Source organism: Mastomys coucha, unplaced genomic scaffold (genome assembly GCF_008632895.1).
Source record: "Mastomys coucha isolate ucsf_1 unplaced genomic scaffold, UCSF_Mcou_1 pScaffold21, whole genome shotgun sequence".
Classification (NCBI taxonomy): Eukaryota; Metazoa; Chordata; class Mammalia; order Rodentia; family Muridae; genus Mastomys; species Mastomys coucha.
Genome location: NW_022196904.1, coordinates 22890024 through 22911881, shown reverse-complemented (window position 1 = coordinate 22911881; position 21858 = coordinate 22890024). Strand labels below are relative to the sequence as shown.

The following is a 21858-nucleotide window of genomic DNA, read 5'->3' as shown; positions in this document are numbered from 1 at the left end:
TCCTCAGGCCAGGGCTCCAGTACACAGGCCTCCAGTACACAGGCCAGGGCTCCAGTACACAGGCCAGGCTGCTGTCTTAGAGATGCTGAGATGGTCCTGGCAAGTGTAAAGAGATATAAGTGACCAATCAGCCAGAGTCAGTAAGTCACCCTGTTGCTCACATTTCCTCCCTGTCCTGGGGCTACTATTGGTCATTGCTCAGCTCACCTGGTGGCCAGGCCAGGAGCAGGGAAGCAGTGCAGTGACTTCAGCATGAGGCCAGGTCTGAATCGTCAAGGCCTTGCCCTACAGAGGTCCTCAAGCTTGTGTCTGTCCTTAAGCCTCCCGAATGTGCCACCACACCTAGCTTACCTTACTCACCTGTTTCTAAGTCACTGAATCCATCACTAGACCTCAGTTGCAAAGTAGCAAGTATGTGGATAGATCCAAGCACTCTGATACACACCCAGCACCTGCGAGACTGAGGCAGGTGATGTGAGTATGAGGCCAGCCTGAGCTACAGAGTCAGCACCCCCACCCCAACTCCTACTCTCCTCTCCCTCCCACCCTTTCTTTTTTTGGTTTGGGGTTTTTTTTGTTTTTTGTTTTTGGTTTTGGTTTTGTTTTTGTTTTTGTTTTTTGAGACAGAGTTTCTCTGCGTAGCCCTGGCTGTCCTGGAACTCACTCTGTAGACCAGGCTGGCCTCCATCTCAGAAATCCACCTGCCTCTGCCTCCCAAGTGCTGGGATTAAAGGCGTGCGCCACCACCGCCCAGCTCCCTCCCACCCTTTCTTGTACTCACACACACAAGAAATGAAAGAAAAGTATGGATTTGGTTCCATTTTAAGACATCTTGATCTCTGGATAGAATTGGGTCTTTTGCAACCTTTCATACCCATCTCCCATGGACATTTGTGGATTGCCCTTCTAGAGCTCCTCCTGCCTCAGGACCCAGCGTGTGCTAGCACATGTAGTATGGACAGACTCACTTCATCCTTAAAATGCTCCACCATGTGCCAGCAAGATCAATTTAGTGGGTAAAGCACTTGCCAAACAAGCCTGACACCCTGAGTTCGATCCGAAGAACCTCCATAAAGGTAGAAGGAGAGAACTCATTTCCAGAAGCTGTCTTCTGATCTCTACAAACACATACACTCACACACACTCGATACACTTATAATTTTAAAATCTTACCATTCAGATAAACACAACCATACCAAATATTGATGTGCCTAGACTTTTGTCAGAAAAGTTCTACTTGTCATTTCTCCACATATAACTCTCTGTGTGTCCCACACTTGTACATCTGCCCTTCGTCCTCACTGTCATGGTGGCCATGCACTCCTGCCTCAGGGCCTTTGCACCAGCTGTTCTGTGTGTGGCCTGGAAGCTCTTTCCAGGGCAGTCATGGTTTGCGATCTTACCCATTCGGGTGTCTTTCCCCTGTGTGAGTTGGCAGCCCTGCTCTCCCACCCCATGTTCTCATCAGTCTGTATCAGACCCTGGTCTTGTGTGGTGCGCTTGTTCCGCCACCTCCTCCCCATAGGACAGCGGCTCTCCTGCTTCTACTGTGTTCTCAGCACCAGATTTTGGTCAGTACCTGTCAAGTGTGACAGGTGACTGTTACAGCAGGAGGACCCCGTGCCACTTGGTCAAAAGCATGACCTTTTCTTTTCCGTTTTCATAGGTGCGCCCCCTTTGACCTTTGACCTTGGCTCTCGTGAGACCTTAGAGGTGCACTAGTATCCAGGGCATGCTAAGGTAAGTACTGTGGCTATTTGTTTAAATTTTATAAACAATACACGTGCCTTTATTACTTTTAAATATAAAGGCAGAGTATCAGAGAAGAGAACCAGCTCCATCACCACCCCCACCTCCCACCCTCCCTGCGAGATAAGTTCCGTCATTCACTGCGCCATGTGCTGCTACCCCATTTCCCACACACACATATGCATACTTTGTATTTCAGTCTGTTGTCTGAGAACAAACCCAGGCTGTAGAGAAGCTACTGGAGCACCCTCAGCGGCAGTGCACCTGGGAGAGCCTTCTTCATGGGCAGCTCCAGTCACTCACGAAGGAATTCCCTTGTGAACCTACCACATAGGGAGCCACAACACTGGCCCATCACCCTGCCATATGCTGCCGGTCCCTCTGTCGGTTCAAAATGCAGTGGCAGCAGCATAGGTGCTGGCACACGATTGAAAAACGAATGTGTGGTAAATATCTATCTGGATGTGTAGGTTTAAGTAGGTTAAACTTGGGAGAATTTGGGCATGATTTTTTTTTCTAACGAGTATCATGTTCTGTAACAGACTTTAGGTTGTGAAGTCAGTTTCAGGGCAAATACTCTTTCGGTTCCTAACGAAGCATTCCTGAATGCCAGTGCCAGCCTTTATGGCAGGGTGCTGGGGAACAGTGCTGCCTGGTCCTGGAAAGACCCTGGCAGTGTGGGCACTGGGAGAGAGGGTGAAGATTCTGGCTCCAGATGCTACAAGTGTTGCTGGCTGACACCGACGCTGGCAGCCACACTGTAGGACCTAGTGAACCCCGGGAAACGACGTGGTTCCTCCCCGAGCATGCCATCTTGATAAAGTTTTGCCAGATCCTCTGAGGCTAGAGACCACTTCTTGCATGGGTATGCAGGTGTCAGACTTCCATTGTTGTTCACCTTGTTTGCTTGCTTGTTTGTCTTGTTTTCAAGGCTATATAGCCCTGTTTGTCCCAGAACTCACTCTGTAGACCAGGCTGGCCTTGAACTCCCAGAGATCCGCTGCCTGCCTCTGCCTCCCAAGTGTTGGAATTAAAGGAATGTGCCTCTAGGTGTTGGGTTCCTCTGGAACTGGAGTTCAGTGGTTGTGAGCTGCTCTGTGTAAACACTGGGAGCCAAACTTGGGTCCTCTGTGTCAGCTATATGTGCTCTTAGCTGCTGAGCCTTCTGTCTTAGTTTTTGAGACAGGTTCTTGCACTGGACCCTAGAAGCTACCAGTTAGATTAGACTGGCTGACCAGCGATCCCCAGGAATCCACTTATCTGTCCCCCAGCCCTGGGATTACAAGTATGTGCCAACACACCTGGCTCTCTTCACGAGTGCCAGGTCCTCATGCTTGCTGTCTCCCATGTCTGCCAGTCATGACATGCGACTGTCCTACAGTCTGTACCAGGTTCCAGCATTCCCTTGTCTTCTGTGACTCAGGAAGCGCGCCGCTCTGTGCTTTTGCAGTGCCTGGATTTAGCTTTGTTTGATGTTTTCCCTCGACTCTATCAAGGCCATATTGTGAATGGGAAGAGTATCCCAGAAGTAATGTCTCCTCCTCAGGGCATTGTCCCAGAGATCCACGGTGTCTGTGATTTTTATCCCCCAGTGTCATCTGACTCGCTTGGCTAAGGTGGTGTCTTATCTGCCAGGTACTTCCCCTGCCATCACTTTCCAAATATAACTGAAAGGCATTTGGAGGGAGCTGTAAGACTCCAACGAAGCCCTGCTTATCCACAAACTTGCATACACTAATGCCAGCATCTACTGGGAGCTGTCTCCCCTCTCCGTGTCTACTGAGGTGTGTGTAATGTCCCCACACCCTCCCCATCCGTTAGCTACAGTTCTTGGCTAATTGGTGCACAGGGATAGAGGAAAGGTCCTTGTCAGGCTAACAACCTTTGATTTAAAAAAAATTCTCACACTCTGTGATGGGCCAGTGTCATGGCTTGATGCTGCCCTGTTTCTGTGGGCTTTTCCCCTCTTGGCCACAGGGTTGCTGCTGTGGTTTCAGACAGCACAAAAGTAGGGATTGACACCAGTGACCCGTGCGCACAAGCACTTCCAGAATCCCCCAGATGACACCACTTTCGTCTCACTGGGCAGAATGGTGTCACCGCGCCCTCAGCAAGGCAGGTAGGAAAGTTCGTCTAAGTTTCAACCTTCTGGCCCGAGGAAAGGGCAGTGCAGAGTCAAATGGTAAACTGGCCAGCAGCAGCGTCTAGCTCCACAGGGGAGAGGAGCGGTAATAATTGGTATTAATAGGAACTGACTCTGGGCCAGGCCCTGCTGTAAACACTCTCCATGCATGAGCTCACTCTGTCCTTATACCCACCCTATGAGGTCACCACCATCACTGCCCTGTAGTAATGGTGTAAACACTGAGGCACGGGATGGGGAGGGTGCTTACAGAATAGTAGGCTCAGGAGGCCCTGCCAGGCCAGATTACATTCTGTTCAGCTCCTGTCCGAATTCTTCCAGCCAGGGACAGATGGGGTGTCCTAGCTTGCTTTACACCTGTATGTAAGTCCCTCCCACTAGTCTTGGTCTGGTTCTGGAGTGTGCCACCATTCCTGTATCCTCCTTGCCAGACCCAAAGGGCATGGTGGGGGGCTTGTAAATTGCCAGGGAAAATATTTCTGGCCTTGCTCTCCCAACAAACACTACCCACACCTTTAGTTATTCTGTCTAAAAGGGGCCCACTTTGCCGCCTGGCTGGCATCCTGCAGGTTGTTCCAGCCCACATTTCCTGTGTACCCCCGTGCTCATTCTGTAGTGCAGCGTGTCAGCAGAATGACAAGACCTGTAACCAGGAAGCCACAGGGCCTTGAGCATCCCGGGCAGACACCTAGCCCTCACTTGGCCTTCTCCAAGTCAGTCAAATCCAAATGGGTTGGCAGGGGAACCCCAGCACACCGGCCCAGAGCCCAGACAATGCAGGTTCCAGTCTCAGCTGCACCTCTGGCTGGGCCCACTTGGGCTGGGACAGTGCCTAGCACGAGGTCGGGGAGGGGTCACTTAATGGATGCTGATGATGCTGGTGTTGAGGGTGCTGATGGTGGGTGGCTGAGGTAGCTCATATGCATTAGCCCTTAAAGCTGTAACTGCCACTTACCAGCAGCTGCAGCAGCACCATTACTACCACCAGTGCTTCCTGCTGCCATGGCGATCCTTACTCACCAAATGCCAAACTCTTAGGATGCCTGAATGTAACCAACCTGTCTTCTGAGAACAGGAGTTTGCTGCTAGCTCGAGGTTTGGGCCAGAAGTTTTACAAGAGAAGACAGAAATTTTCTTTGGTGTGCACCAGGAACCCACAGCTGTTGGTCTCCCAACCTAGTTTCTCACGAAGTCCCCAGGCTTCTTAGCACAGGCCTTGGGATTGTGACTGCCCTTGACCTCTGCAGTCAGAACACATGGATGCTTTGTACAGCCCATCACCCGAATCCCAAATTAGACCTGACAGTGTGATTTATTCTCTCGGACGGAGCGGGAGGGCAGTGCCCCAGTGGGTGATTCTTTGGAAGGTTGTCAGCCCGAATTAGCCCACACCCTTCATGCATCCTTGCTGCTTAAGCATCCTCCAGCTAATAGGGCTTCCAGGGTGGCTCTGACTTCTAAGCAGCCTCCTGTCTCCAGGGACTGGAGGTTGGCTGTGTGATCCCTAAAGAGGTGACAGTGTGTTTGATGAGACAGCCTGCAGCCTTATCTAAAGACATCAGCTCAGGGTGGGACCTTTCATCTTCCCAACAGGAAGGGGAAGTAGCACTTCCCAGGGAGTAAATGTTCGGCCTGCCCCCCCCCCCCAGGCCTTTCACTGCTGTAACCCCCTGCAGCCAGAGACTGTCGCCTTCCAGCAGCCACCAAATCTCATCACAGTGTCTCTGCCTCTAGTGACTTTATTCATTCACAGGACTGCCAGCCACAAGTGAGATTCTAAGGTGGCAGCAAATGAACCTGAAATCCTAAAATGAGCACTATCAATGCCGTTCCTTACTGGGGACATGTGGCGTGTGTGCGGCAGGTCAGGTGGAGCATTGATTTTATGTTTCCAGGGCCCAGGCTCTGACTGAGACTCTCTTGTCTTGAAGCTTCACAGCTGAGAGATACAGCCGGGGACAGGAGGGTGGCACATTGCACAGGGCTCTGAATGGTCCGTGTACTTCCATCTCCAGCCAGAAAGGTGAAGAGGGCATGAATACAGTGGCTACAGAGTAAATCTGTGTGGTACTTATTGAGCACCTACTGCATACCATGCCTCCTTGGGACTCTAAAAATAAATACATAGTGATCAAGTTTTTCCATCTTTAGGAGCCTATAGCTGATGTACTCAGAAGATACGGAGCTCAGGCACATGTGAGGAGGAGCTTGGCATGTATAGATACCTGTCGTGGGAGGGGCCAGAAGGGTAAGGAGACAGTGACCGAGTGGAACTGAGATAGGGGGTCCCAGTAGAGGGAACAAGCAGTGCTGTAGAAAGAAAGGTGGAGCCATCATGACTGGGGATTCTAGGCCAGCCTGGGCTACATGAGAGACCTCATTATCTCAAAACAAACACAGAAAAAGCCTAAAGCAAGCAGGTAATGATAGTGAACACCCATAATGTCTGGGAGCAGAGGCAAAGGAATCATCAGAAGTTCAGGGCACCCCAGGGCCACATGGAGAGACCCCTTCTCAAAAGAAGGAAACAAAAAAGACAGGGCTGGCAGGATGGCACAGAGGGGAAAGAAAGGTGTTCCTGTCAAAGCAGAAGACCTGGGTTTGCTTTCCAGGACCCACATGATGGAAGGAGAGTCGCTTGTCTCTGTTGGTTGCTCTCTGACCTTTATATGTATATTGTGGCATACACATGCACACACAATAAATAAATGTAAAATTTAACTTAAAAGATATAGTTAACATAACCATCTACCTGTATTTTTTTATTTTATCACCTCTGAAATATGGTGACTTGTGAAATCAAAATTGATGTTAGATTTGGGGGCTAAGATGTAGTAATGTTCAGCATAGACCTCCTTTGGGGAGCTGGGGTGTGGTTATAGGACCTCAGGGCCTTGATACATGGCCCTGGCTCCAGGGGACTGCATATCTATGCTGATATATCCATCAACACTGCAGAAGTCCCCTTGGGATGAATTATAAACACTCCCCATACCATGTCAGTTTGCCTTCCTAAAATCCAAATTGCTCAGAATCCCAAAATGTGTGGGGCTCATAATAAATCCAACATCAGGGTCAATCTACAGCTCTTTATCATTGCTGTTATCATTAGAGATCAGCCCTCAGCAGGTCATTACAGAAAGGCGAGTGGTAATCACAAGGAGATGCTGTCACACACCCACTCAGTGGCTCAAAAACAGGGAATGCACAGGGTTCCCAGTGTAGCCTTATAGGGACACAAGCCTTTTCCCTACAGGGCTGCAGGACTCTGGCCTATATGTGAGTGGGGTCTCCCAGGCTGTGTGAGCAGCAGGATCTCCTTGTAGCATCCACCACTGTAAAGCAGGTGATGGTGTGGAAAGAGTAGCTCTCACTTAGACTCAGAGAGGTTTGCAGCCTGCTTAGGGGTTTGTGGGGAGAGAGCCTAAGGTGAGGTTTGGGCCCAACTGCCAGGTGAGTAGTGAGGGTATTGAGTTGGGCTACGTGTTGTACGACACTCTTCCTGGGAGATGTGAATAGATGTCACCTTGCCCTAGATAGGGAACCAATGACAGACTGCCAAAGGATACCATCCAAGTCCAACCTAATGAGCCAGGGAGTTTTATTGGGGTCACTTACAGGAGTTTGGGTGAGGGATTACTTAGAGGAGCAGAAATGACTCAGAGCCCATTCACACCCAGCATGGATTGGCTCTCAGAAGTTGGGACACTGGAGCTTGCTGCACAGTTTGTAAGCAGCTCTACAAATCAGAAAGTATCTCTTGCAGACAGCTCATTGATTCATTGATTTGCAGCTTCCAGGCAGTTTGATTACTTTCTGTCTCTTTCAGGTGGCTTGTCTTGCCTGACAGTGTCTTAGAGTTCTTACTGTTTATATAACCTTGAGAGAGATACCTACTGAATCTGTTCAGTTTCAGGGACTTCCTGAAGCTCTTGAGTTATTTGCTTCCTGATCTTAAGGAGCATTTAGGAAGAAGAGAATGTTTCATCTCCTTTTAGAACATCCTGGCTCTATCACTTGGTATGGTGGATCATAAATTTAATCTCAGCACTCAGGAGGCAGAGACAGACCCATCTCTATGAGTTTGGGACCACCCTGGACTACATAGTTCTGAGCCAACCAGGACTACATAGAGAGACTTTGTCACAAACAAACAAACAGAATATCCTGAGTCATAATGAGTTCCCTCCAGGGCGGGATGCTTTGTCTCAGAAGAAATGGTTCTACTGCACTGCATTGGTGTAAAGCCTTCTAAAGCAACGCAGAAGGAGGTGTGAATATCCAGGTGCACAGCTCAAGGGTGGTTGGATAGCTATGAGCGATGGCAAGGTGACAGGAACATTCAGTGATTCTGGGGTGGACAGGAGAGGCCTAAGCAGCAAGAAACCCAGGGTCCTCAATAGAACATAGTGCTGAAAACCAGGGGCTCAGGGTCATCATGGGAGGAGGGATGGACCCAGAGAGAGGAACAGTTGCCCAGAGGGAATATGAAGAGGGGCAGAAAAGGCAGGAGAAAGGGCCAGTGAAGAGGGAAGAAGACAGAGGAGCCGGATCCCTGAAGGTGAGGCCATATGAGGAGCTAAAAGGATACAGAGCTGGCCTCTGGACTCTGATGGGCGGTACAAGCGACATAGATGGATACATCAGGTAAATGTGTGGCCCTACACATGTATGTGTCCCTCTGATGCTTAGGCCATGTGCGACACACACTGACCATGAGCTGTCTCTCAGGTTGGGGGAGTTTAGCACTCTTGGGAAATGCCCTTAGAATGAGCTATTCAACCCTGAAATGTGGCATATGAGTTCTATGCCTCTGACCTCCAGTCGCCAGCAGCTGTTAGGCAGTGCAGTCATTGGAAAGGTTGCCTGACTATCTGGATGCTCCCCAGATTCAGTTCCTGGCTGCCTGCTGCTGGACAGGCCTGGTATGCCGTCCCCATTGGCAAACTGGGATCATGGTAGCCCCCTGGAGCTATGAGAAGCTCCTCATAATGGCCTCAGCTTCAGGGGTCCAGTTCCTGAGGTAACACATGCGGCTTACCTGGGGTCACTAGCCAGAAAGACAGTACAGAATGTCTAGAGCGAGCAGAGGGAGGGGATCTTCTTCTAGAATGGGGTGGGGACGAGACAGCCTCAGGAGGCTTTTCTGAAGCATCAGCAGCCATCGGTCTTCATCTTGAAGGTAGATAGGAACCCACACACTGGCAGGCTGGGACCCTGTTGTTTGTGGTGGAATATCTCCCTCGCCTACCCAGTAGGCACTTTAGGTGTGCCGACCCCTGCAATTTTCCCAAACGTGGGGAACTCAGCTGCATAATTTGTGGAGCCTTGCGTCTTCTCTGGATAAACCAAAACAAAGGGCCTGAGGTGGATGGTGTTGGCTCATAGGGGAAGCTAACAGTGGTTCCAGCATCTCGAGGGAAGGCAATAAGGTTGGCAACAGTGGGCCCAGTGAGCTGTCCTAAGTTTGGATTGTTTGTTTTCTTTGAGATGGAGTCTTGCTGTGTAACCCTGGCTGGCCTTGAACTCATGATCCCCTTGCTTCAGCTTCCACTGTCTGGAACTATAGTCTCATGGAAGGGTTGCAAGGAATGGAGTGGCAGTTTGGTTTTGAATTCCTCTGTGCACATTCAAGGCTTAGCATCCCAGAGCCCTTCTCCTCCAGGAAAGCCATGCTCATGGTGTGAGGCTTCACCATCCCCCTGCCAACTGGCTGCCCTACCTTCAGGATTCAAAGTCATTTTCTGCACAGGGGAAGGTGCCCCAGTTCTAGATTCAGTCCTAGGGAAGAGCAGCTTGTTGGTCACTCTAGGTCATGGGAAGCCCACAAAGCAGGTCACTGCAGCTCTGACGTGCCTCAGAAGTCTTAGGCTACTGCCATGACTCACGGATCTGTCCTCTCAAAGCCAAGGCTCCCTCCTGCCCCCCCCCCCATGGGCGTCCTCATTTTCTCCCAGGCCCCAAGCTGCCTGCTGCCTGCTCCTACTGCATTTCCCTGTTTCTCTCATAGGATGTCAACCAAGCACTCCTCCCTTGGCCAGGTGTAGAGCTACTTAGGCAGACCAGGAGGGGTTGCCACATTGCCATTCTCTCCCAGATGTGGTTTCTTTGTTGGCCCAGAGGGTGTGGTGGGCGTAGATGTCATTCAGCAAGGGCCCCTCTTCAGATCCCTGGGTGTGGAACGTCCCAGGTTCCCCTTTGCCCCAGTTGCCACACTACTGCATGCTGCTGCATAAGTAAGCAACCTTGCTGTCCCTTCCTCTGTGACATAGCTGTCAATCCTCAGCAGAATGGGCTTCCCTTCAGAACACAAGGCCATACCATATAGAGCTTGGAAGTCCTCACAGCTGTATGGCTTCTTAGGAGCACTGCCTCCATGACTGAGGTGTTGGCAGGGACCCATAGACAGGTGGTCTCCATCAAACCTGTCTTTGCTGCCAGTGTGCTGTGGGTAGCCACTCAGTCCTCCAGAGCCCATGAAGGCAGCTTTTTTATATTATGCCAGTATTGGGTTGAGGCAAGCATTCTATACCCCAGCCCCTCACTGGGGGATTCTAGGCAGGGGCTCTACCACTGAGCCACACCCCCAGCCCCTCACTGGGGGATCCTAGGCAGGGGCTCTACCACTGAGCCACGCCCCCAGCCCCTCACTGGGGGACTCTAGGCAGGGGCTCTACCACTGAGCCACGCCCCCAGCACCTCACTAGTTATTCTAAGCAGGTACTCTCTTGCTGAGCTGCACCCTTAGCCTTCTGTTTGCTTCTGTTGAGACAGCCTACTTGCTACGAGAGCAGGCTTGCCATCTGGTTTTACAGATGGGGAACTGACATTCTGGTAAGTCAGGTCCCTTGCCTGTGCTATACATTCACAGTAGATGTAAACGGAGTTGGAATTGGGCTCCAGCCTGCCGGGCCCTGTAGCCAGAGCCCGTGTACTCATCATTTTTTATTATTATGTACTCTGCTTCCTTCAGCTCCTATCATAATTGCTCAGTGGATTTGTATGTCACCTGTCTGCCCGTCAGCCAGTAAACTCCTGTCTTTTAGTGTTTCAAGGTGGAGGGCTCATCAGTTAGCCCAGGCTAGCCTCCAGTCCTCCTGGATGGCCACTGCAGCTCAGTGGAAGTCCTGTTCATTGCTCCATTCCCCAGTTCTAGAACAGTACTTGCTACACAACAGCCCCCATAGGGGGCCCCTGCCTAGGAACTGAGCAGTCACCAGTGAAGAGTGTGGAGAGCTGGGTCTCTCAGACAGTGCTGGCAGGAATGTAAAGTAAGACATCCATGCAAAAAAACCACATGGACAGTTTCATAAAAGCTAAGTACACAGCTGTCATATGACCCAGCCAGTGAACTCTTGGGCACTTAGCCCAGAGAAATAAAACCTATGTGTCCACACAGAAATCTGCCTACCATTGTTCATAAAAAGCTTTGCTCCTAGCCACATATGGAAACAGCCCGGTATCCAGGTAAACAAAGCTGTGGGGTGTCCGCTGCTGTGGTGCTGTGGGGTGTCTGGGTAGGCTGAAGGAGCTGTTGGGGGACAGTGCTGAGTGAGGAAAGCTGTGCTGCGAGTCCCGTGTGCAGCATTCAGGCATGTCAGACTACAGAGCTGACCATAGACATGACTGACAGGGCTAGGAGTAGGAGCTGATGGAAAGTGGTCAGGGCCATAAGCGGTAGTGAGAGGGATCTTTGCAGTAGTGAAGTCTTCCAGAACAGGGGACGGGTAAAACCCAGTGGCTCACTGAAGGTCACCCATACACCCTCCCTGTTCCTACCATGATAGTGGTGAATACATACACATGCATGTGATAAGCTTGTAGAGAATACAATAGACACACACACACCATGTGTAGAAAATCTGGATGATGGGCTGGCAGGACAGCTCAGCACATAATGTCCTGGTCAGCCAACTTCAGTCTTTAGGAACTCAATGTACAGATGGAGGGAGAGAACCAGCCACATAGTCACTGTATGACTCCGCAAACTCTCACAGTGTCGCCTGTGCCCCATTCCTAAGGAGGAAAGCTGAGTATGATGTAATGCTAGCAGGGTGGGCAGGGCAGTGCCCAGCCCTTGGAAGGCTGAGACAGGAGAGTGACCACAGATTCAAGGGTAGCCCAGGCTACAGTAAGGAGTTGTGTGGGACAATATGGGCTGTACAGTGTAAGACCCTGTCTTAGGAAATAAAGGGGAAAAAGTCTAAATAAAATCAACAGATTGCATTTGTTTATGATACTGTTCTGGAGTTGTGTCCAGTGTTAGCATTTACAAACTAGGTTTAGTAACGTTTTCTATTATGTCTCACAATGCCACGTGAATCTACAGTAATCTCAATAAAGATGTTATTGGATGAGATTAATTGGCTCCCCGCATACCCAGGCTCAGAACATGGCAACTGTCACCGTTATCACTGTTCTTGTAACCTCATAGCATCACTTGGTGCAAAGTGTTCTTTTGTGTCTTTAAGTGAAATGAGGACCACTGTCTTGCTCAAATTCTCTCAGAGACTCTGAATACAAGTCTGTCCAATAAAAATAAAGGAAAATACACAATCTAAAAAAAAAAATCTTTTCATTTGAAAAGTTGCTAGTGATAGAAACATGGTGATATATACCTGTAATCCCAGCATTTGGGAGGTAGGCGTAGGAATGTCAGGAGTTCAAGGTTATCCTGAGCTACACATTGAATTGGCGGCCTGCCTGGACTACATGAGACTCTGTCTCAAAAAAAAGGAAAAAGTCGTCAGTAATGCTGGACATAATGGAACATGTCTGTAACCTTAGTACTGCGCGGGGGCGGGGCTGAGACGGGAGGATCTGGAGTTCTAGGCCAGCCTGGGCTACACAGGGAGACCTTGTCTTCAAAACTAGGAAGTTTGTTGTGAGACAGAGACAGAAAGAGCAAGGGTGGCCCAGCAGAGGTGGGATGTGGCAGAGCTTAGAAGGTCATGTCCAAGAGGCCAAGAGCTGACCTTCAGGCCTTGGAGGGAGCTGGCCAGATTCTGCATCTCTCAATGGTTCTAGCAGCCATACAGAGATTGGTGTCTAAGAATCGGTGTGAGAGAACAGCAACTAGGGACATTGAAAGTCAACCAACCATCCGAGAGTAGGAAGAAGACAGCAGACCAGCCCTCAAATGACAGGGTCAGGGTAACTGCTAGGGTCCCGGCTGCTTGCACATCCTCCTGTTTGCCCACACACTTAGGAGGGTAAGGAACGAAGGAAGACTCTGAGCACAGGAGAGCCTCCCTGGCTCCAACCTCTTCATCTTATCGAAATGGGTTTTTCATCACTCTTGGGCCTCCACAAGGCCCCCAAACACAGGAGCCCACGAGACCCTATCCTAAGAAGGAGAGCTGTTTGGGGGTGCTGGGGACAGTGTATTCAGTATGTGTCAGCTAAAGTTAGACTAGTTGTAGGCGTGTCAAAATTCATCAAATACCACTGGCTATCGTGGCTCGAATAAGATAGTCCATAGACTCCGGCGTTTGAATATTTGGTTCCCAGTTAGTGGTACTGTTTGGGGAGGCCTGGCTGGAGGAAGTGCATCCCTAGGAGTGGGCCTTGAGAGTTTAAAGACTGTGCCATTTGGAGTTTACTCCCTCTATTTCCTGCTTGTGGTACAAGATGTGAGCTCTCAGCCGTTCCTACTGCCATGTCTGGTGCTTGCTCATACTTCCCTGCTGTGATGGCCATGGACTCTCACCCTCAGGAACCATAAGGCCAAACTAAACCTTTCCTTCTCTAAGTTGCCTTGGTTATGGTGTTCTATCATGGCACTAGAAAAGTAGCTAATGTACTAGATGTAGTGGTTCACACCTGTAATTGCTGCACTTCGGAGGTCAGGGAATCAGAGGTTCAACATCCTCGTCAGGGTGTTCCAGGGCAAAAAGAAGAGGAGTAGGGGAAGGATGGGCACAAAAATTATTAAATATATACTAAAAACTTATATTTTATAGCATGTAACTGTATTTCTGGAATTAAATACATAACTACACACTGTCAAATAACAATAATAATGAAATAGCCATGTGCCTGGCACTCTCTGCTTAAGTGCTTTCCAAATCTGTGACAAGCTGTTGTGACTCAGTGCTTTACAGGAGCAGGGAGGGCGCCCACCCACTTACAGACTGGACCCAGGGCAGGCTGAGTTCAGAGAGAGCTTCCCTTTGTTTTCCACTCCTCTCCAATGCCCTTTCACCTGATGAGATGATGGGGAGCTGGGAGCCTTGGGAGGTCCTCAGGCCATGTGCCATCTCAGAGCTCACAGCAGTGGCCCAGATCCTCAAATGCAACCTTTGATGCAGGAACAGAGCAGCTGCAGGAAAGCCAGCCAGCTTTCCGCCTGCCTCTCATCCTCAGCCCAGGCCCAGCAGCTGAGGATGAGCCCCCTGCTGCTATCGGGAGCAGCAGAACACAGGACCCGCTGCAAGGCAGCTGTTGTGAGGATGGCGAGGATGCAGTGGGCCACTCTGCTGGGGCTTCCCCCAACCCTGCATACACTGGGCATCACTGGGGACAGTTCTGAGGACTGACACGCCACCTGAGAGGCGCAAGCCATCTCTTTACCAGGAGTGGATTTGCCTTCCTGCTATCACTGCTGCTGCCCACTTTCCTCTTGTAGAGATTTTCCTTTAATAGTCAAAAAGTAACTGGCTGGCCAGGGGTAGTGACACATGTCTGTAAGCCTAGTGCTCAGGAGGCTGAGGCAGCAGACTCACAAGCCCAGCCTGGGCTATGTAACAAGAGCTGCCTTAGAAAAACAGAGCAAAGACAGCTGGCTAGCATGCAAATCTACATCGAGATTCTTGTGCTTGAAACACACTGGCACCATCTGGCCAAACAGGAAAGCCATTTCATATGCTCTCCAAGGCCAGAGGTAGGCAACACCAAACTGGATATAATCAGCCACTCAACATGTGTGTCACGGATGCCAGCTCTCAACCTTGGCTTCCTCTTCCTCATGTCCCTAGGTCCCAGAATGGCTTCCAGTGACATCTAAGGTCACATGCTTTCTTGTCCATGGGCACTGAGAGAGATCACATTGAAAAGACCCTTCCCCCATGAGCTCTAAACCCTTTCAGGCTACAGTTGGTCCAGCTTAGGTCATGTGTCCCTGCCAATCAGCCAGTCAGATCAGAGAGAAGCAACTCACTCTGTTGCCTTTGACCAATTGGAGTCCCTCTTTCAAGAGCTGAGGAAGTGGGAATTGACCAGGCATCTCAGTGCCCACCACAGGGTAGAGAGGCCTCTCTACTCCCTTCCTGACTGGAGCTCACACGCTCACAGATCAAGTCAGACCCAGTGGTTTGGTGGCTTTTGAGAATAAAGCAGTATGGTTTTCCTTTGAAAAAGTCCTGAGTCCTGTGTCTTTTACTCCTGCACGCCTCCTTCACCTTCACATCCCCACAGGGAGAGAAGCGGAGACTAGCGTCATGAATGGCTGGTCTGCTGCTAGAAGAACTACCTCCTCCTCATACAGAGTCGGTTGTCTTCCTTTTTCTCCCTCTCTCCCTTCATCCACTACTACCTCTTTTCAAAGTGTCTGTGGTGTGGCGGTGGCTATGGACCTATTCTTGCAGATTACATTTTGACCTTTCAGTAAAGGAGCAGCTTCTAGCGGGATGTAGTGGCACACACCTTTAATCCCAGCACTTGAGAGGCAGATGCAGGTAGATTTCTGTGAGTTTGAGGCTAGCCTGAACTCTCTGTAAGAATCTCTGTCTCCTAATTCATCAGCTTCCTGAAACAGCCTTACATGTATGTTTTCTGTCTCTTATGATTTTCACAAAATGTCTTGTGTTTGAGAGCTAGCCACGTTGTTATGCACCAGCAATGACAGCCCAGCTGTCCCCTGGGTGCTCCTTGCCACAGCTCACATTTTTGGCCCCCTTGTATGAGGTGCCAGGTTGTACCAGATCCACACCTCAGCAAAAAGTGCTTCAGAAAGTGTCGACGTGCCTGTGCCCCTATGAATCTGTGAGACTCAACTCAGGGTCTGCCTTGGGCTGCAGATGGTAGGCTGATATAATGGAGGGGGGGCATTCCTTCTCATCCGGCCCAAGCTCCTCCCCACGCTCCTTGCTGATCACAGGTCTGCCTTCTCGGTTTTCTTTCTGTTTGCTTTTGTGGTGCTGTGGATCAATCCCAGTGTCCAACACATACGAGGCAAGTGTTCTCTACTACTGAACCACAACCACATCCCCTCCCTGGGGGATTCCACCTAGGCAAAGGCTGTACCACTGAACTACTTCTCCAGCCCACGTTTGCTTCTCACCACTCTGCTTCCTCTGCACCAGCCCGCTGATGGATGTAAAATGTATTCTGGAGATGTGCTTGTTTCTCTGTTCATTTGCTATGCAGGGAATTAAACCGAGGACCTTGTACATGCTGATAAATAAGTGCTCTACCAGGACATTTTTAAGATTTGTTCTTTATTATTTTTATTTGTGGATACGCATATTTGTCTTTGTGTGCAGGTGTGCAGAGGCCAGAAGAGAGTGTCAGATCCCAAGGAACTAGATAGAGTTATAGGTAGCCGTGAGCTGCCGGATGTGAGTGCTGGTCACCAAACTGCAAGTGCTCTTAACACAGAGACATCTCCATCGATGGGCATTCTGGTCAGTACCTGGTATCTCTTGCAAGGAAATGAGAGGACACACTTAGGAAGGGAAGTTCTGAAGTCAGTGGTCTAGATTAGATTCCTAAGCTAGCATGTAATCTGGTAAATAGGTGAACCCTCTCCAAGTCCCAGATCTTCTGTGTCTATAAAATGGTATCTATATGGTTTGGCCCCTGGTGTCATATCCTCCTTTATCTTTGTGGCAGGAAGGACTGGGGACCATGGAGCACGGGATTATGAGGGAGGCAACTAGAACTGCCTACTTGTAGGCAACCTACTTTTTTTTTTTTTTTTTTAGTTTTTCGAGACAGGGTTTCTCTGTATAGCTCTGGCTGTCCTGGAACTCACTCTGTAGACCAGGCTGGCCTCGAACTCAGAAATCCACCTGCCTCTGCCTCCCAAGTGCTGGGATTAAAGGCATGCGCCACCACTGCCCGGCTGGGAACCTACTTTTAATAAGGGCTCAACCTCTCAGCAGAGGTTGACCCCACCACCCAGCAGAGGTAGTGGAAGAGAAAAGTTATTAGGATATGGGGGAGTGGACTTGTTCAGCAGTAGTTCTTTGGGGGTGAGCTCAATCTTCTTTGTTAGCAGTTCAGTCCTGTAGCAAACCCCAAATACAACTTAGCAGCTACAGTCCAGTCCTTTAGGCCAGCAGACAACAGGCTGCTATAGTTCAACCCTGATGAAACTACCAGGCTCACCAACTGGCCAGAGTCGAGGCCACTGAAGTGCCTCAGGAACCTCTCGAGCAGTTCTTGGGCCAGTTTCTCTCAATGGTGGTTTTATCACAAGTCGAGCTCAACAATGCTGAGTAAGACAAACCAATACGTGTGTGTGTGTGTGTGTGTGTGCCTTTAGTGCTTCAGTGAAGAATAACGAGGCAGAGCAAACGAAACCAAGGCTCGATGCTTGTCTCCCACTGTCTGCGGGGTCGTATTTATACTCCCTCATCCCGGGTCCTTTCAATGTCTGCCAAATCCAAACATCCTTTCACCTGTGTCTGCTTCAGGAAAACAGTCTTTCATGTGCTTGTTTTAGCAAGACATCCTTTCACCTGTGTGCCCCAGTAAAGCATCATTTGGCACAACTAACTTTCCAGAGTACTAGACGTTTCCACTTCACCTACCTCTTACTCTCTCTTATCAGAAGCTCTCCTCTCCACAAGACCTTTTATCCTTGGGGTTGGAAATGCTTCGGGGAGCCAGTGAATGTTTGCTCTGCACCAGGAAATGAACTCTACCTTCCACTCAGATCTGGCTCCAGGGTGTCCTCAAGCCACAGACAAAGCCGCCTTTGGCTATGGTCCGAGGTGGGGAAATCTTAGCTGTTAAGTCAGCTGGCAGAATTTGAACCCAGCCTCGCTTCTTAAAGCATTGTAGCCTTATGCACGTGACTTTCATTCTTGTGCCTCAGTTCCTGTTGTGTAGAAAAGGGATAGCAACAGTAGTACCTCCCTAGGAGGACTGTGCTGATCAAATGGTACTTAGAGCAGGACCCAGTGGAGAACAGGCCTCGTGCACATACTGGCTGGGATCGTCTCCTTCCGGTCATCAAATGGCCTTGATGAGGAGGGTCACACAGGTGTGACTTGCCCCATGGCCGATGTGTCTACTGGAAGACAGAAACCCTAGGTAAAGGCAGAGCTTGGGACCAAATTGGCAACTGTCCCTAGAGAGAAGATAAGTCTAGTGGATGTTTAGGCGAGAAGAATAGTGGGGACAGCACCCAAGCATCTAGCCGCATATTCCTGTTCTCCAGCACTCGGATGGCTGGGTGAGGGAGGGGCGCCCAACATTCATCCCAGCACTCAGGAGGAGAAGCAAGTGCATCTGTGAGTTCAAGGGAAACGAAAGATAAAAGCAATTTGGGGAATCCGTGAAAGGATAAACACTACTCCACCTCCAGAGTGTCTGGCCCAGCCTCTCTCTGAGCGTGTGTGTATTCTTTGCTGCAGGAGCATTTATCATCAGTGGATGCAGGGCCATCATTAGGGCCAGTGCTGTGTTCTTTGTTTTGTTTACCTTTGTAATCAATGCCATTAATCTTTTTTTTTTTTAAATCTCTAATTACTTCTTTGGGATCAATTCCCAGAAGTAGCAATACTAATTCAGAGGGTTAAAAACATTTTTACATTTAAATTGGTTGCCAGATTGCCTGGAGAAAAGTTCTACCATTTGTGTGCTTGTGTGTGTGTGTGTGTGTGTGTGTGTGTGTGTGTGCGTGCGCTTGCGCACCCTTGCGCACATGTTGTATGTGCCTTTATTTAAGAGCGCTGTTGTCTGGAGGGCCCCATTCCCATGACCTGTGTCTCTAGCTCCTTCCACCTGGCCTGAGGCAGCAGTCCCTGCAGTGTTGCCCAGGGGCAGGATGATGGGTGAACAGAGCAGCCAGCTCTCACCATCTGCCGGCCAGACCCATGAGCCTGAGAAGAAACTGTAACCCTTCCAGAGCCTTCTGTAGTGTTGCTGCAGGCACAGGGCTGTCATTCATGTTCCCTCCATCCTGTCATTCCTCGTCTGTGCCCACCTCCCTCTGTCCCCAGATAACCCGTGGTTAGTTCTCTGAGGCTGCTGCCCTTGTGGGCACAGGCCACATCTCCTGACCCCTCCTACCTCAGAAGTGCTCTTTCCCCAGCAGGTCCGGAGGTGTGTTCACGCATGCCCTGCCCATGGTTGGAGGGCAGGTGAGTGCTTCTAAGGGAGAGAAAGGATTACAGGCCAAGTGGACAGTCTAGCATGGTTCACATGAGCACACACACCTCGTCAGAGTAGGGCATATGCAGACTCACGGAACAAATCCGCAGGTCTCTGAAGACAGTGCGCTAATGGCTGAGATGTTTAAATATACTTATAGACTTTTAAAAAATTAAGGGTTGGAGAGGTGGCTCAGCAGTTAAGGGTCCTTACTGGTTAAGGTTGGAAGACCCACCCAGGTTCGGATCCAAGGACCTATGTCAGGCTGTTCACAACTACTTGGAACTCTAGTTCCAGGAACTCTGAAACCCTCTTGTACCCATAAACGAATGCAGGCACATACATACATACATACACATACACACATAAATAAAAATAAATATATTTTTTTAAAAATCACGTATCTAACAAGGTCTGTTTATCAGAGCTCTGTAGACGAGGCTGACAACAAACTCAGCAGAGATCCACCTGCCTCTGCCACCCGAGTGCTGGGATTAAAGGCGTGGGCCACAATTGCCTAGTGAGTCATTGTTTAAAAATAAGGATGAGGATCTTCAGGGATATCAGGAGAGTGACATCATCAAGATATATGCACATGTGAAGTTGTAGTGTGTGTGTGTGTGTGTGTGTGTGTGTGTGTGTGTGTGTGTGTGTGAAGGTGGAATCACCCAGAAAAATTAGATATCTACGACAAGTATATTTGGCATTGTTTAGAGCTGGAAATAGAACTCGGTTGGCTTTGCTCGCTGAGGATGGAGCCTGTGCTCCTGACCCAGCTGCCTCCGGCTTCCAAGTGCTGGGATTGCAGTCTGCATCCTCACACTCATCATGGACACTGTCACTTCCCACCCAGACGGAACCACTGCCAGCCTTCGAGACCTTTCCCCTGTGTTGACCTAGATTGGAGGGGAGGGAGGTAAATGGCTGTGACAGTTTTAGCATGGTTTTTTAAATACCATGATTTTTTTTCAGTACAAAAGATATTATGTCATTCTTTTGAACTCCATATTGGTTTTTGTTTTTTGTTTTTGTTTTTGCGTTTGTCTTTGTTTTATTTCAGTCACCAGTAAAAGTAACTAATTTTTTTGAAAGATTCTATTTCTGAATGAGTGTGAGCCAAGATGGTGAGCCTCCTCTAAAGGGCAGACAATGGTAGTCCTGCTGCGATGCTGCTTTGCAGGGTAGAGAGTGTGTGTGTGTGTGTGTGTGTGTGTGTGTGTGTGTGTGTGAGAGAGAGAGAGAGAGAGAGAGAGAGAGATGGAACCCAGAGATATCAAATTCAGGTGTCTTCCTCTGTTGTTCTCCATGTTTTGTTTGTTTGTTTGTTTGTTTTTGAGGCAGGGCTCCATTCAGAATCTGGAGCTTACCCACTTGGAGCTTAGTCTCTTGCTAGACTAAACAGGCTAGCAACCCCCTGGATCTGCCTGCCTCTACCTGGTATAACTGCTTGCACAGCGAGCACTTCTTCACCCACCGAGCCCTCTCTTGCCTCTCCCTGCTTCCCAGGCCTGCTACCCTGACCTTGGCACCATCATGGAGCCAAAGATAGAGCAGTGAGTGGCCAGTGTCTTGAAGGCCTGGGCATAGCTCTCAGTCCTCCCCCATAGTCAGTGTGTTGTCAGGTCAGCCTCACTATTGCTTAAGCAAACATTTCTCCCTGAGCTGTATCCCCAGAGGGCTTAGCAGTTAAAAGCTAGTGGACCCAGGTTCAGTTCCCAGAACCCCCAATGGCAATTTATAGCCATTGAAACTTCCAAAGGATATAAATGACATCTTTAAAAAAAAAAAAAAAAAAGTTACCAGTACCGGTGTCTGTGGTGTGCGGTTTACTGTGCCAAGTACCTCATGGGGACCTTCTTGCTGGGTACACTAGTAAGGACACATGTGACACTGTAGGTCTCCGTGGTACTTAGTGGGGCTGTAGCTTGATCCCAGGCAGGCTGATTACCAGAGCCTAAGCATTGCTGCCAGTCATCAGAGATTGAGGGCAGGCATTTATTATGGCCGTATCCATGGCCATGATTATGATGACTGTGGATTTGATGTGCCAAGGTTCAAATCCCACGTGAACCTTTGGTCCCGCTGTGACCTTAAGTGGGTGGTTTGCTGCTTTGAGCCTCAGAGCTCTACTCTGTAAAGTGGGGGAGATAATAGGTCTCCCCTCCGGAAGTGCCATTTAAAGGAGGTTTTGTTGGGGAAGAACAGAAAGTAAGAGAAGAGAGAGATTGGTGGAGTTTGGGCGTGGAGACACCCTTGCTGTGTAGAACTGGGAAGACTTGAGTACCAGGTAGAGCAGGCTGCAGCTGAGGCCCTAGCTCAACAGAAGTGGGGGGGGGGGGGGGTTTCTCCCACTCGTGACATCTGGCGCTGTCAAAAGGTGCTGCACTGATGAGGGGTCACAGAGCTGATCCTGGCGTCAGCAAATCCAGGTGCAGAGCACCTCTCTTCCTCCCTATTTCGAGGGCATTTTGCTTGAGTGCTCCCTTGGTAGTAGATGGAGGCTTGAGCGCAGGGCTTGATGTCCTGTGCTCTGATAAGGATGTGGCAGTGAGGAACCAGGGAGCACTTAGGATGAAACATGACCACTGTGGCAGAAGAGTGCTACCTAAAGTAGCCCGCACCCCAGTCTCTCCGTCCCTCCCTGC

At 49.7% G+C, this 21858-nt stretch overlaps 1 protein-coding gene across 6 annotated transcripts in view; it reads left to right on the top strand.

Annotated features, from left to right (window-relative positions):
* Sipa1l3 (signal induced proliferation associated 1 like 3) overlaps positions 1-21858 on the top strand; it is a 209987-nt gene that overhangs the window by 88768 nt on the left and 99361 nt on the right. For all 6 annotated transcript variants that reach the window (XM_031386009.1, XM_031386003.1, XM_031386005.1 and 3 more), the window contains one exon: positions 1667-1740. The gene's annotated coding sequence lies outside the window, so the exon portion shown is untranslated. The remainder of the gene's footprint in view (positions 1-1666; positions 1741-21858) is intronic.